A 16689-nucleotide genomic window follows, 5' to 3' on the forward strand; every position below is an offset into this window, starting at 1 on the left:
TAATCTAGTTTTAATAATTAACAAATAATTTATAACTGTGCTTATTTCTAGTATTTGTATTTTGTATATTATATATCCAGGTTGACGATATCTGAAACGAAGCAAATTTCAATCAAGTCAAAGATTCAGAAACATGCTTCGTATGCATACACTTGGGTATATTAGTTAGGATTTATATTGTGTGTTGATACTTCAAGCTCAATACTTTTACACACATACATTCTTTGGTTTTACAACAATTTAGGTATTTTTTGAGAAAATATTGTGTTATTGATTTATGAACAAAATAATCCTTGTATACATCTTTTATTAAGTCTATAAATCAATCCAAAAAGATTTCATAATCTAGTTAAGTCAAATGTCAAAAATCAAGAGTTTTAGATGAACACATATTTGTGAGATTTTGCAAAATAATGAGTTTTCATAAATAGGAAATTCTATTTAAAAAATTCTTTTTGTAACATGTTTCTTTTCATGTTTATAAACATTTCCCCAAATTTTATATTTTTTAGAATTTATTTGCTATTTTTTAAAGGGGTTTAAAATCAATTTTTACTGTTCAAAAAAACCCTGCGCATGTTATCAGTCATCAGATGAAATCATTAGTCGACCGATGAAAGTGGCTGGAAAAGTAAAAAGTTTCTACTCAGTCGACTGATGTACTATCAGTCGAGTCGACTGATGAATCATTAGTCAACTGATGCAGGTTATCAGTCGACTGATGAGTTCATCAGTCGACCGATAGCGGATGAGCGGCCTGTAACGGTCAGATCATCAGTCAACTAATAAATAGTATCAGTTGACTGATGGCACTGCATCGATTAGTTTTCCAGCCTGAGTGATTTTCAAGTTTTTTTGTCTTTTTTACTTAGATTTTCTTGGTTCTTAGGCTTTGTTTCATGAACCTATATATACCCCATTCCCTCTAACTTCTAAAACATTCAAGAAAAGTTCAAAAATAAGTTTACAAGGGTTTAAGTGTGGTTTTCAAGTTTGTTTATGTGAAAAGGTTTTCACAAGAGGAGGAGATTATTCTTTTTGTGTTTGGGATTCAATCTACATCTCTCTCACTCTTGATTTTCGAAGAAGTTTTACTAAATTCAATTTCTAGCTTCATATATTTTTTGATTATTCATTTATTAAGCTAGACTTTATATTGAGTTTAGTTTTTATTATTGCTTATTGATCACACACACCATCTATTGAGCTTTTAACATTTCATATATTATATACTTGGGTTGTGGTGAGTGATTCATTAAGAGTGACCTTAATTGAGTTCTCATCTTGTTAGAGAACAAAAACTTTGTACTTGTGAGACTATTTATGAGATCACATTGTAATACACAAGGACACCGAGAGAAGTGGTTAGTGAGAGATGTGGTTGATTCCTAGAGGAGTGGCGTTGGTTGTAAAGCCTAGGGAGAGGTTATAAATCCGAGCACTTAAGGAAGGCGACACGTGAGTGGCCAACACTTAGAGAGTGTTGTGTGATTATATTATGAGTGTTGTAAATGTTTATCGGTGAGCATTGAAAATCGATTGTGTAGTTATCTTTTGAGATAGTGGAGATTCTCCTCGAGAGTGGGGAGCAGAGACGTAGGTCGAGAGCGACCAAACTTTGTGATTATTTTATATGTTTACGATTGTCATTTGTCACTATCTCATTTGCATATCTATTCATATTTATATCGCCCTTGTTTTTAATTGCATATCCTTGCTCATAATTTGTTAAATATCATACTTGTTAGGATATAATTGTTAATACGTTTTAAATCAGTATTAATATCGGATTAGATTAGCAAATACCCTATTCAACCCCCTCTAGGGTAATTTTATTTGGTATCAAAGCTTGGTGCTCTTTGATTTGAGGTTTAACCGCCTAGAGTCAAAGATCGTCACTTTGCTATATTGCTAATCTAGTTTTGAGATTATTTTTATCTTGCTTACATAATATTTCATGGATATGTATGGTACACCTAGCTTAGGTTATGCCATTAATATTGCTCCTAGAATTTATAATTTCCCCTATACCCAATGGTGTGTTAGATTTAAACTTTTTGTTAGATTTAGACATTACAATTTATGGAAAATTATTGACTATGTTTATGTTGTACCCACTTGAGGGAAATCCAAGTGGAATAATGATGATGAAAGAATATTTACTATGAACAAGCTCTTGTTAGAATTTTTGCTAAATGCCTTTGATTCATTTATGTCTAACAAGTTTAATCATTTTGATAGTACTTATACATTATGAAAATTTATAGAAGCACATCAAGGTAACTTAGAGGAGATTCGACGCGTTTTAGGAGAATCCACTTCAAGTAAGGATGGAGCATCATCATCATGCACACAACCACTAGGCGATAGTCCTAGTGAGGTATGCGTTTCAGAATCCGAAAGTGAATTATCTATTAGTGATCTCGCATGTGCATATGATAGATTAATACATGCCTACAACAAATTGCATTATAATTTTATTGATATGAAAAACAAGCATGTAAATTTGAAATCCGATCATGAGACACTAGCATCCAAATTTAATATCATTGATAAAGAAAATGTATCTCTTAAAGAAAACATTGATAAATTAAATTTAGAAAATAATAAATTAAAAATGGATATTGCTAGTTTGACTCATGATGAAAATGATGCCATGTAAGAAGTAGAAACAATTAGACATGAATTTAATTTTTTAAAAATGATCACGTTTGTTCTACTTCTAATATCAATGCTATTATGCCTAATAATGAATTGAATCTTATGAAAAATCGTATATCTTCTCCAGATTCAACCCTAACTAAATGCATTGATAATAATAAGAAACTTATGGACATATGTGCTAAGTCTAGAGCTACCACTTCAAAACCCACTCATTATGCACATATGTATATCAAAATTTATAAATGCTCAATTTGCGGCCGAAAAGGCCATCTTGCTAAATTTTGCTATGATGCACATAAACCACTAAGGCCAATAATATTTCTTCATGTGTATCTCATATAGCTTCTTATCAACATATACACACACATGCACCCATTGCTCATCATAAGCATGATAGTGTGTTTAAATGTGATTATAATGGTAGATTTGGTTATTTGGCCAAATTTTATTTTGATTTAAAAAGAGTTTCTCCTTTGCAAAATGCTTTCAAAGAACCATCTATATTTGTAAATGATTCCCGCATACTAACACAAGGTTAACACAAACCATTCCACCCTTTTCATTGCACATATTATAACCGGAAGGGTCATTTGCACACTTATTGTTTTGACTATGTTTGTGCACAAAATGCGCCCTAATAGGATTATAACCAAGGATATTGAGCTTGAATGATAGGGGTCATGTCCTTAAATAATTCGGCACCAAAAACATTTGGGTGCCAAAACAAATTTGAAGTGTATCTACTTTGATTTTGTTGTTGTTGTTTTGGTGATTTTGGTTTCAAGTTTTTTAACAATGAAAACTAATCAAATTCTTTCAAATTAAAATTTTCCGTGTATATTAGTCTATAGTGAATATTATATTATTACATAGCTGGCGTAAGTACCTAATACTATTAACCTATAATATGTATAGGGTATGATAGTTAGTATATTAGTAGGAGGTACCTAGGTATTTAGGGTTAGTATAGTTAGAAGACCGAGAGAGATGAGAGGAGGGGACGACCGATGAGAGAGAGAGAGAGAGAGTTGAAAGAAAACATTTTTGGAAATGTTTAATGAAGTAAAAACAAATTTTTATGAATTTATAAGAATTCTTTAAACCATAGTTCTCAAATTTCTTTAAAAACTAGATTTGAGGTCATCAGTCGATTTATAAGTCGACTGACGGGCTCCAGTTTTTTTGAATTTGGATGTTTTGTCTTTAGTTTTTTGACCCGTTTGAGACCCGATCCACTTTGGCCTTTGATCCTAGCCCTTCATGCTTTGGTTTAACTTGATCTTGATCATTGATTTTATCCTATATGTGAAACCCTAGCTCCAGAATCCCTAAAATTTCCTGTCATTCCTAAAATTCCAGTCGACCACCCCTAGCTCTTGATCCGTCACCTCCAGTCGACCGAGTCCACCGCCAGTCGGCGGCTGAGCTCTTGTGCCTCCTATCATCTTTGATTGCTCAGTATCATTCCCTAACCCTTTTACTTAAGTTTATCAATTTCTAGGGTTTGTTAATCTAGAGCCTTCCGCTTAGGGTTTGTCAATCTAGGTTTGTTATTTGTGTTTTATCATTTATATCTGCTTTTTAGGGTGGTTTTTCTCTTAGTTTGTTAATTGTCATCTATTTTATCTACTTATCATGTTTCGAGCTCGCACAAAACGTGCTAGAACTACTAGACCCACACCCATGCCTGCTCTTGCTCCTCCTCCCGAGGCTAATTATGAATTATACGAGCGTTATCTCAAAGATCCTTCTTTAATTGGTAAATATCATGCATTATGTCAAATCAAATTATTTCCCAGGAGATCTGTAAAATTTAATGATTTTGATCATTTTTAGTTGAGTACTTACTTCAATGATGCTAGATTGTATAATTTGCTTGATTATAATAGTCATCGTTCACATTATCCACATCTCGTACGAATATTCTATGCAAATTTACAAGTTATTTAAACTGATCCGAACACCCTGTTCATTTCATCTATAATCAAGAACTGTAATATTCTATTTTTTGCAAATCAATTAGTCTAGATTCTTGACATTCCTATTAGGGATACTTTATTGAATCATGTTATGTTCGATGACCCAGTTGTGGATTCTTTGTTGACTCTTCCTGGCAAACGCCTTCCACTTGAATCTAGCTTTGTTTATAAGCTTGCCAAAATCATTGGCCATATCATTAGCTATAACATAATTCTCAAAACTGGGGGTTATGATCATTACTCTCAAGATCTTACTTATGCCATTTATGCTATTGTTGGTCATCATGATGTCAAGTGGAGTAAAGTCATATTTGATTTCATGACTTCTACTCACATTAAGTTTCTTCCTTTCGGGGCCATCTTAACCAAAATTTTTACTCACTTTGAAGTGGATGTATCATATGAGACCCCTGTCAAAATCATCGATTTCTTTAACTCCTCATCTTTTAATAGGATGGGTATTCCTGCATCTCAATATGAGTTAGACCATCCTGTTCAGCATCAGGCCTCTAGTTCTAATTCTTCCAGTTCTGAGTCTTCTAGCTCTAGGGATTCATCACCTCCTCCATCTAGTTCTAGGGCTCCTCCTCCTGTTAGGTCTCATGTTATGAGCCTATATCTTCTAATCTTGTTTTGATGATCATAAGCAATTCCTAACAATGTATGTCGAGTGTTTGCATTTGTTTTGTTAGGTAATCTACACAAATATCAAGTTGGAGGTTAGATGGATTGTGCCACAACAATCATATCAAATAGAGGTTGGCGAATTGTGGTATGAAGCTATGCATTCATCAAGATCCAAGTTCAAACTTCATCTGCAAGTGTACCAAGACAAGCATATTAAAGATCTATCAAGTTTTGGTATAGTAGTTGTTTTGTAGTGTATATTGTGTGAATATATTTCAAGCTCAATATATATATACACACACAATTTTGATTTTATTACAAAATGAGTTTATTTGAGAAAACAATGTAATATTGATTTATTAATCTTGTTTACATTACATTCATGTTTTATAACGCTTATAAAAATATTTCATAAGGTTTCCACTTGTTCTTACATGTCAAACTTCATTTTCAAGATTCAACAAAAACATGTATTATGCATATTTTTGATAAACGTTAAGTTTTCACAAATATGAGGACTTTTCTACAAAATTAATTTTCAAACATGTTTGTCAAAATGTTTATAAATTGTTTACAAAGTTTTATATTTTTTGGAATTTATTTACTATTTTTTACAAAGCCTTGAAACTTAATTTTAAAATCAATTCAGGCTGATAACCTGTTATCAGTCGACTGGTCAGTCGACTGATGAAATCAGTCGACCGATCGGTCGACTGATGAAAGTTCCTGTAATTGCCATTTGCTCTCTGTTTTATTTTGGTCGAATGATTAGTCGACTGATGATCCATAAGTCGACTAATAAATGTCATCAGTCGACTGATAAGCTGCCAATTGTCTGTAACGGTCAGCTCATCAGTCGACTGATAAAACCCGATCAGTCGACTGATAAGCTCATAACGGCTAGTTTTTTGCAGTTTCCATATTTTTGTTTTTTGAGCTGTTTTGTCTTTTTCTCTGGGTTTTGGCTGATGTCTTGAGTACCTATAAATACCCCAGTGTATTCAACTCTTAAACTTATGAAGAAAAATTGTTTAATCAAGTTTTGAAAGACTTTAGTTTGGGTTTAAGCATTGTTTTTAAGTTTGTTTCAAAAGGGGAGTTTTCACAAGGAGGAAGCTTTTGATTTCAACTGAGGAATTCATCCTCATCATATATCTACAGCTCCTTGGATTTATAGAGAAGATTTTTAACTCTTTTATCTAGCTTATTTATCTTTTGATTTTTATATTCATATCTTAGCTAGGTTTATTTGAGTTAGAATTTTATTGTTCTCATTTATCACTCACACCTCAATTGAGCTTTTAATATTATTCATACAATATATTGTTGGGTTGTGGTGAGTTATTTAGTGAGAGTGAGCTTCGTAGTGTTCTCATTCATTGGTAGAGAAAAAATGTTGTATTTGAGCCTTATTGTGAGAGTTCACCTTGTAATACATATTTACACCAAGAGGAATGTGTGGTGAGGACGTAGTCGATACCAAGAGGAGTGGTGTCGGTAGTAAAGCCTAGAGAGAGGTAGTAAAGCTGAGCACTTAAGGGAGGCGATACGTGAGGACCAACACTTGAGGTTGTATTTTATGTATGTACATTGTGAGAGATTTGTAGAGTTTTCGGTAAGCTAGAAAATCAAGTGTGTAGAGAAGTTTCGACTTCCAAACCGGGTGTGTCGATAGTGGAGTTCTCCCCGGGAGTGGAGAGCTGAGACGTAGGACAGAAGATCCGAACTCCGTGATCATACTATTGTGTTTGGTTTGCTCTTTGTGTCCACTATTTGTTTATATTGTTTCTTATTTATTTTCCCCTTTGCATATATATATCCTTACATATATCTTATTGAATATCATCTTTATTAGGATATATTTGTTAATTAATTTTAATTGGTATTAATATCTAATAAGATTAGCAATTACCATATTCACCCCCCTCTAGGGTACTTTCATTTGGTATCAGAACATGGTGCTCTTTGATTTGAGGTTTAACCATCTTGAGTTAAAGATCCATTGTTCTTATTATTATTGCTAATCTTATTTTGATATTTATTTCTTGCTTGCACATATCATGGACATGCACGGTGCACCTAGTCTTGGCTATACTATTAATATTGCTCCTAGAATTAGTAATTTTCCCTATGAACAATAGTGTGCTAGATTTAACATTTTTGCTAAATCTACAAATATCGATATATGAAAAATTATTGAATGCGCTTATATTATACCCACTACGAAAAAATCCAAGTGGAGTGATAATGATGTTAGATTGTTTGCTATGAACAAGTCTTTGTTAGGAATTCTTATTGATGCCTTTGGCTTAACTTTTGCTAACAAACTTAACTCTTTTGATAGTCCTTATACATTATGGAAATTAATAGAAGCACATCAAGGGGACTTGGAGGCAACCCGATAATATTTGGGGGATTCGGCTTCAAGTTCAAAAGGAGCATCATCTTCATGTACACGTCCACTAGGCGATAGCCATAGTGTGGTAAGCGAGTCTGATAACAATGATGATTTCACTTTTGATGAACTCGCACATGAATATGAAAAATTATTGCATGAACATAAAAAGCTACAACATAATTTTAAAAGTTTAAAAAGCAAGCATGTTGATTTGAAATCCACTCATGAAGCATTAACTACTAAGTTTGATATCATTGCTAATGAAAATATTAATCTTAAAGAAAGCAATGGAAAATTAAAATTGGAAAATGCTAGTTTGCTTCATTAAAAATGCGATGCCATATTAGAAGTTGAGAACATTAGAAAGGAGTTTAATTCATTTAAAAATGATCATGTATGTTCCACTTCTAATAACAATGCACATATTTCAAATAATGAGTTGAATCAAATAAATAAAAGTATATCATCCTTAGATTCAACATTAAAAACTTGTATTGTTAATAACAACAAGCTTATGGACTTGTGTGCAAAGTCCCATGAAAATATTTCTAAGAAACCTATTCACTATGCACACATGTATAACAAAACTTACAAGTGTTCTATTTGTGGCTGAAAAGGCCATATTGATAAGTTTTGTTTTGATGCACAAAAACCCACCATGCCTAAATATATTGATCATTGTGCATCCCATCAAGCTTCTCCATCTCATACACATGTACACACACACAGTGATAATCATAAATATGCTCATGTGTATAAGTGTGAATTTTGTGGTCGTTTTGGTCACTTGACCAAGTTTTGTTTCGATTTGAGAAGAACTTCCCATTTGCAAAACAATTTTAAAGATAAACCTATTTTTGCAAATGAGTCACATGCACAACCAGTTGGTCAACACAAATCTTTTCAACCTTTTCATTGCACCTATTGCAATCGAAAAGGTCATTTATATGAGTATTATTTTGACCGTATTCGTGCACCATATGCGCCCAAATGGATTCATAACCCAAGGGCCTTGAGCTTTAATGATAGGGGTCATGTCCCTAGTCTCTTTGGTACCAAGAGTAATTGGGTACCAAAACATGTTTAATCTTTAAGAATAAACTCTTTAGCTTTTTAGTTTTTTTCATGTTCTTAAAGATGATTTCTATTTAAGTTTTATATATATAATTGAAAACAATTTGATACTTGGCATTTGATTTGAAAAGTTATCATTCATATTTTTTTCATGATTCTCGTATCATTCATATTTTTTTCATGATTCTCTTTCATAGATTTTCATGTTTTCATCCTTTATGAATTGATACAAATTTTATCAACTTTCATAGATTTTCATGTTTTCATCCTTTATGAATTGATACAAATTTTATCAAGATTATTTTTCTATGCTAAACATCATTTTTGTTAGTACACCTTGTTTTCAATTTTTAAGTTTGAACAATGTGTTTGTGTTTATAGGATCATTATAAAACACTCTTGATGATATTTATGTGGTTGAGCTTCTGGATCATCTATTTGTGGTTTATAATGTATTTCTTATATGGTTTGATTAAGTTTTACAAAGAAGACTTCTTATATTGATCAAACACTTTTGGATATATATACTTTGTTTTAAATTTGCATATGAGAAGGTTATATTTTAGCTACCCCTGGATTTATTAATCTTACACTTCATATCATGTTCACTGGGCATTCATATGGGTTGAAGCAAGTTTTTCTTGTTTTTGTCGAAAATAAGCATATTGATCTATCATGTATTTATCCAAAGCATACTAATTTTTAATCTTTATGGATAAAACTTATAAATATTTTGACAAGTATTCTTTGTTTTCATGCATTGAGACATCATTCTCATAATAATGTATTTATATATGTTCTCAATCAATCATAACTTATGGTTTGATAACTATGAATTTTCCTTTGAATTTATTGACAAATCATTTGATTCTTGATTTTTTAATTTTTAAAACTTTGATTTTCATTTTTGAGATTTTTTTTGTTTTTGTTTGTTTTTAATATATATCCTATGGATATATATATCTTTGTGTTAGACCCTTGTGACACTTTGTATTAATGATACACATATGAGTGTTCACTTGGTCTTGTATGTGAGTGGTGTTTAGCATACTTTTGTTTATGCTTTCTGACATTTGTTTGACATATTTATAATTGCATATTTTCTATATGGCTTTTTGATAGGGGGAACATTCTCCATATTTTTTTTTATACTCACCTATGCTTTATGATAGGGGGAGCTTTTGCTCTCTTATTATTTTGTTTCCCCATTTTTGATGTTGCCAAAGGGGGAGAAACAAGTGGATTGTGAGTATATTTTAAGAGTATTGTGTGTTATTGTATATTTTATATACTCTTTGTGTAGATTGTTTGTCATTATCAAAAAGGGGGAGATTGTTAGGTCTCATGTTATGAGCCTATATCTTCTAATCTTGTTTTGATGATCACAAATAATTCCTAACAATATGTGTCGAGTGTTTGCATTTGTTTTGTTAGGTAATCTACACAAATATCCAAGTTAGAGGTTGGATGGATTGCGCCACAACGATCATATCAAATGGAGGTTGGCGGATTGTGGTATGAAGCTATGCATTCATCAAGATCCAAGCTCAAGATTCATCCGCAAGTGTACCAAGACAAGCATATTGAAGATCTATCAAGTTTTGGTATAGTAGTTGTTTTGTAGCGTATGTTGTGTGAATATATTTCAAGCTCAAAATATATATACACACACAATTTTGATTTTATTATAAAGTGAGTTTATTTGAGAAAACAATACAATATTGATTTATTAATCTTGTTTACATTACATTCATGTTGTATAACGTTTATAAAAACATTTCATAAGGTTTCCACATGTTCTTACATGTCAAACTTCATTTTTAAGATTCAATAAAAACATGTATTATGCATATTTTTGATAAACGTTATGTTTTCACAAATATGAGGACCTTTCTGCAAATTTCCTTTTCAAACATGTTTGTCAAAATGTTTATAAATTGTTTACAAAGTTTCATATTTTTTGGAATTTATATACTCTTTTTTACACAGCCTTGAAACTCAATTTTAAATTAATTCAGGCTGATAACCTGTTATCAGTCGACTGGTCAGTCGACTGATGAAATCAGTTGACCGACCAGTCAACTGATGAAAGTTCCTACAATTGCCATTTGCTCTCTGTTTCATTTTGGTCGACTGATTAGTTGACTGATGATCCATCAGTCGACTGATAAAGGTCATCAGTCGACTGATAAGCTGTCGATTGTGTATAACGGTTAGCTCATTAGTCGACTAATGAAACCTGATCAGTCGACTGATAAGCTCATAACGGCTAGTTTTTTGCAGTTTTCAGATTTTTGTTTTTTGAGATGTTTTATCTTTTTCTCTAGGTTTTGGCTGATGTCTTGAGTGCCTATAAATACCCTAGTGCATTCAACTCTTAAACTTTTGAAGAAAAATTGTTTAATCAAGTTTTGAAAGAGTTTAGTTTGAGTTTAAGCATTGTTTTTAAGTTTGTTTCAAAAGGGGAGTTTTCACAAGGAGGAAGCTTTTGATTTTAACTGAGGAATTCATCCTCATCATCTATCTACAGTGTGACGCCCCTGGTTTCAACAAGGCTACAGTCTAAGGTGAAACCAAGAATGTCAAACCTGCCATGCACTACACCGTGCAATAATATGTTTCACCATCATAATTACTATCTATCTAGTGGAATCAATAACAGGTGTAGGTACAAAACAGGCAAAAGAGAATGTACAGAAGAAATATTAAACAATAGATATTCTGAAGGAATCAACTACCACTGATATGAATATATATATAAATCTCTGAAAAAGGAATAACTTCTGAACTGAATATAAATATCTCGACATAGAACAAAAGAAATGACATTAAGGCACCTCGCCTTTACAAAGCTAGAAATAACATCTCAATGTTCATAAACAAAATCATCGTGGATCCCTAACAATAAACTGCTAATAAAATATCTATAAATAATAACTAGAGTAAATCCATCAAGCTACGACTCTCCGTGCACCTGGCTTATTACCTAAAAGTAGGGGAAACAACGAGCGTCAAAGCGCTATAGCGAGTAACATCTCAACCAACCCCAAGGGGAAGGGATAGTAGGATAGAAAAATAAGTGATAATACATATAGATAGTCAGAACATCAAATCTAAAATAAAATAGAAGTTTGGTATTTAGGAATTTACAACATGTGCGTGGGTAACTCAACAATCCCATAAGCTCATATTGTAAATAGCTAACTATCAAATCCAAACTACAACGTGGAGTAATGACTCCATCTCCAACCATAACATAAATGATCTGTCAAATTTTAGAATACTTGTTCAACACATGAACTTCATCTACTATATGATAGATAAGGTAAATTCAACTGAATGTCCAATACATGGACTGTGTATGATTAATGTCCAACACATAGACTAGGAAAAATCCCAACACATGGACTATATATAACGTAGGTCCAACACATGGACTATATATGATGTAGGTCCAACACATGGACTATAAATCGTGCAGGTCCAACACATGGACTATAAATGATGTAGGTCCAATACATGGGCCGCAAAGCTATGTGTCCAACACATGGACTAAAGTAAGCAAATGTCCCACACATGGACTATATGATCAAGGTCCAACACATGAGTCACAATAGATAAGTGTCCAACACATGGACTACAATAGATTACAATTTAAAAGCATATATATACACTATTCACTCTCATGTCTCGGTGAATTAAACAAGTCTCCTGTCTGTAGTCAACTCATGTACAAAATTCTTAATAATTAACAATCCAAAATAACCCAGGAATCTTGCCAGCCACACGAACATATGCACACTGAACAGTGCAGCCGTATCCACCATGGTCGACTGCCCAGAGAGCAGGAACTTTGCTGTTCTTCTACGCTCCCAGTGGTCGACCGCCGAGCCAATCCCAGTTGACCGTGATCGATGGTCGACCGTAGTGCTCAGCACGGTCGACCGCGATCAAAACAAACACAAACCCTAAACCTGTGCACGCTACGCGATCGACCGCCGCGCCCACCGCGGTCGACCGCGCAGAAGCAGAAACTATTTTTCTAGTTTCTGTTCAACGTGGTTTTGATCTTGAACTTTGTGTGTAATGTTTATATATATATGTAACCCTATACATGTGATTTAGCACATCTAGAACATGAAATAAACAGTCTAATCACTATAGACAAAACAAAATAATTCAAAACATGCATATATATGTCGAAACCTTCGAAAACAATTATCTTTCTTTCAAAACTTTTGTTTTTAAAATATTTTCAGATCTAGATCTACAATAATAAATTCGTGGGTGGTCTTATTAACTGAAAACTTGTTCTCTTTGCAATATACAATATATAGATCTATTTTTATACATAAACTATCATGTTAGGCTCACAAATCACAAGAAAACATTGTTAAAAACATTTAGAAAACTAGGTGTAGGATTGAGTGAGATAAAACTCACCTGAGGGGTGTTAATGAACTCCAAAAAATGTATGAGAAAGATCCCTCGATGCCAAACGCCGTAAATCTCGCCTTCTCCTCGCTTTTCGTTTCATGAAACTCCCCCGAGAACACAAGCTTAGGGCCAGGGTTTGAGAGAGGAGGAGAGGGGCTACTAGGGTTTGGAACATAGGATAAAAGAGGTAATTTTCATGTATAAACTTATGTATATATGACAGCAAACCCGAAAAACTATAGCCCAAAACCCGAAACCCGAAACTGGAAAATTAAGTCTGACTAGAAACATACTCTTTGGTATTTTAGCTATAACTTTTGTATCTGACCTCATAATGAGGTGATTAATGATTTGTTAGAAAACTGCTGAAGAGACCTACAACTTTGGTCTTTTACACTTTCTTAGATTATGATTACATCGGTGTGTAAAATATAGAAACTCTTAACTAGTCATTATTCCCAGATTTTCACTCTCACATAAATACACTAGTTTGATCCCAAAACACTTGTTATCACATATATCTATGATATAATCATATATTTCACAAATAGAAATTTATTCATTTATTTTACAGGGTTTTACATATAGCTCCTTGGGTTTATAGAGAAGATTTCTAACTCTTTTATCTAGCTTATTTATCTTTTGATTTTTATATTCATATCTTAGCTAGTTTTATTTGAGCTAGAATTTTATTGTTCTCATTTATCACTCATACCTCAATTGAGCTTTAAATATTATTCATACAATATATTGTTGGGTTGTGGTGAGTGATTTAGTGAGAGTGAGCTTCATAGTGTTCTCATTCATTGTTAGAGAACAAATCTTATATTTGAGCCTTGTTGTGAGAGTTCACCTTCTAATACATATTTACACCAAGAGGAGTGTGTGGTGAGGACGTAGTCGATACCAAAAGGAGTGACGTCGGTAGTAAAGCCTAGAGAGACTTTTTGCTAGCAGGGCTGAATTATCAAAGGTGGGTTGAGGAGAAAACAATAAGAACACAAGAATAACTCAGGTTTTGGCCGAAGGAAAATACCTTCTCTAGATTATGAGTATGCACTTTACAATCTCTCACAATCTCACTCTAGAATTGAAAAACAAGCTCTCCAAATCTCAATTACAATCTAATCTCCCTTGATTAAACTCTCTGATTGTTTTAAACCCTAAAACAATCCCTTATATAGGTGTACAAATGAGGGTGGCAAAGTGGTAAATAATCAAGCCCAACCTAAACAGGAAAACACGTAAATAGAGTCCTTAACAAATATGGAAAGCTCCGATGAGTTGACTCATGAACAGTTATGAGTCGACTCATGATCTCATATGAGTCGACTCATAACTGATGAGTCGACTGGTGAGAGACTTTTTGCTAACAGGGCTTGAGTTCTTGAGTCAACTCAAAGATGCATATAAGTCAACTCATGACTGATGAGTCGACTCATAAAATGATGAGTCGACTGGTCAGAGCCGAACTGCGAACTAGGCTTGGTTTCATGAGTCGACTCATGACAGGCATGAGTCGACTCAACCTGATGAGTCGACTCATGTACATGTATGAGTCAACTCACATGCTGAAATCTGGATACTTTGATTCTTCGATTCTCTGCCTCGTTCCTCGCTCCAACCTGTATTTCCCTGTACTGTTTTACACCTTTAGGAACTTGAACTCCCGTTCAAGTTAGAAGTTTAGCTGAGGAAACTCGTGAGCTCCTCCTTCCTTGTTGAACTACTTAGCCTTGCTAGGAACTTGACCTTGACGTCCAATGAGAAATGACTCCTTCATCCCCCGTCTCGTCGTGGTCGTCTTTCACTCCAAAATGCAATCTTCCTTCAGCGGCCCCTCTTTATCAAACCATAAGTCTTCAACATGTGGCAAGATCACCTTGTCATCACCTTCATCGTCCAACAATAGAGGCTCAAACAACTTTAAGTACTCAGTATTGATCACCGAATACATGCCTAAGTAAGGTGGTAAATCGAGCTTGAAAGGGTTGTCGCCAATCTGATCGAGAATCCGAAATGGACCATAACGTATCGGTTTCAACTTCTTCCCTTCCTTATCTTCTGGACCTCTTCTAATGAAATAAGGACCTCGCCTACCTTTTTGTATTACGGTCGAGTCAGGACCATACACAGGATGCCCCCTTCACAGGATCTGATCTGATACCAACTTGATACGAGTTGCTGTGCGAGCACCTTTGATCGCAGAATTATCAAAGGTGGGTTGAGGAGAAAACAATAAGAACACAAGAATAACTCAGGTTTTGGGCTAAGGAAAATACCTTCTCTAGATTATGAGTATACACTTTACAATCTCTCATAATCTCACTCTAGAATTGAAGAACAAGCTCTCCAAATCTCAATTACAATCTAATCTCCCTTGATTAAACTCTCTGATTGTTTTAAACCCTAAAACAATCACTTATATAGGTGTACAAACGAGGGTGGCAAAGTGGTATGATTGTTTTAAACCCTAAAACAATCACTTATATAGGTGTACAAACGAGGGTGGCAAAGTGGTAAATAATCAAGCCCAACCCAAACAGAAAAATGCATAAATAGAGTCCTTAACGAATCTGGAAAGCTCCGATGAGTCGACTCATGAACAGTTATGAGTCGACTCATGACCTCATATGAGTCGACTCATAACTGATGAGTCGACTGGTCAGAGACTTTTTGCTAATAGGGCTTGAGTTCTTGAGTCGACTTAAAACTGCATATGAGTCGACTCATGACTGATGAGTCGACTCATAAAATGATGAGTTGATTGGTCAGAGCCGAACTACAAACTAGGCTTGGTTTCGTGAGTCGACTCATGACAGGCATGAGTCAACTCAACCTGATGAGTCGACTCATGTATATGTATGAGTCGACTCACAGGCTGAAATCTGGATACTTTGACTCTTCGATTCTCTGCCTCGTTCCTCGCTCCAACCTGCGTTCCCCTGTACTGTTTGACACATCTATTCTCATGCTATCATGAGAATCATCTATTCTCAAGTACCCAAGAGGATCGGTAAGTTCCAAAGAGAAGATAAACCGGTAATAGAAGATTATAATTTGACAACCTTCATAATAACCGATGAAAGCTCTAATTCAGCAGGCTTCATAATCAACAGCGAGAGTTATAATCTAATGGCTCTCACAGTTCAAGGAGCTAAAGCAAAAATTACAAAATGCTAATTTTTTGTAACGCTCTAACAAAAGAGATTACTAATCAACAATCTCTTCAGTCCAAGATTCATAACTCATCTCTACATTCCAGAAGTGGAAACCAAATGGCCACGTTCTAGAGTCAAAGCAACGCAGCTCACAATCAGCTGCAAACGTAGCTTCCATCCGCTGCCCAACGCAGCTGCCATCTGCTACCCAACGTAGCTTCCAAGAGTTGCCCAACGTAGTTTCCATCCGCTATCCAACGCAGCTTCTAAGAGTTGGTCAACTTAGCTGCCATCGGTTGCCTAATGCAGTTCCCATCTGCTACTCAACGTAACTGCCATTCGCTACTCA

This window comes from Asparagus officinalis, chromosome 5, assembly GCF_001876935.1.
Source record: "Asparagus officinalis chromosome 5, Aspof.V1, whole genome shotgun sequence".
In the NCBI taxonomy this organism is placed as follows: domain Eukaryota; kingdom Viridiplantae; phylum Streptophyta; class Magnoliopsida; order Asparagales; family Asparagaceae; genus Asparagus; species Asparagus officinalis.